Here is a 1278-nt window from a genome sequence, read left to right as displayed (position 1 = left end):
TGGTATATTTTTTCCATCCTTTCACTTTGAGATAGTGTCTGTCCTTGAAAGGGATATGAGTTTCTTGCAGAAAACAAAAAGATGATTTTTGTTTCTTAATCCATTCACATAGTCTGTGTCTTTTGACTGGGGAGATCAGTCTGTTAACATTTAAAGTTATTAATGAAAGGTGGATATTGAATCCTGTCACTTTTATTTCTGTTTACATTCTTGATATAGCTGTACCTTTCCACAGTTATACCTTCATTGGAATTCTTTCCACAATCCCTTGGGTATAATCATTCCTTTCTTCAGCCCTTTGTAGTGCTTCCAGAACTCTCTGAAGGGCTGATTTTGTGGACATGAATTCCTTCAGCCTATTTATGTCATGGAAGATTCTTCTTTCCCCTTTGACTATAATAGACATTTTGGCTGGGTATAGTAATCTGGGTTGGCATCTGTGGTCATTTAAAATTGGGAATACTTTGGTCCAGTCTTTTCTGGCTTTCATAGTTTGCACTGAAAAGTCAGCTGTAATCCTAATGGGTTTTCCTTTATTTGTGACTTGTTGTTTCTCTTTTGCAGCTTTCAGAATTGTCTCTTTGTTTTGTATGGGTAGTGTTTTCACTACCCATGGAGAGTTTCTTTTCTGGTCCTGTCTGTTTGGTGTTCTATATGTTTCTTGTATTTGTATGGGAATGTCTTTAATTTTGGGAAATTTTCTTCCACAATTCTGTTGAAGATCTGGTCCATGCCATTATCTTGGGATTCTTCTCCTTCCTGTATGCCCATGATCCTTAACTTTGGTCTTTTTATGGTGTTACACAATTCCTGCATATTCCATTCTTGTGATTTCTTAAATTTTTCATAATCTTTGCTTGAGTGATCTAGTTCATCCACTTTATCTTACAGTGTTGATACTCTGTTATCCATTTTGTTCATTCTATTGGTGGGGCTTTCTCCTGTCATTTCTAATTGGCTTATTGAGTGTTTCACTTCCTTCTTCATTTCAGCCTGAATATTCTTCAATATTTCTAACTTTTTTCAATTCATTCAGAAGTTTATCCCTATCTTCCTTCAGTTCTTTGATTTTTTTGTGTGTTCTTTAAATTCACTGAATTCTTTTATCATGTTTATAATTGTTCTTTTGAGTTCCATGTCCTGCATTATCTCTAGGGGGTTCTCTTTGTATTCCTCTAGAAGACTATTGATATTTGGTGGGGATATGTTATTTTGGTTTTTCATGTTATTATTTTTTCTCTGTGATTTTGACATGTGAATTTCTTTTGTAGTTTCTGA

Source organism: Nannospalax galili, unplaced genomic scaffold, assembly GCF_000622305.1.
Source record: "Nannospalax galili isolate Female #2095 unplaced genomic scaffold, S.galili_v1.0 scaffold336, whole genome shotgun sequence".
In the NCBI taxonomy this organism is placed as follows: Eukaryota; Metazoa; Chordata; class Mammalia; order Rodentia; family Spalacidae; genus Nannospalax; species Nannospalax galili.
This window is presented reverse-complemented; position numbering follows the sequence as displayed.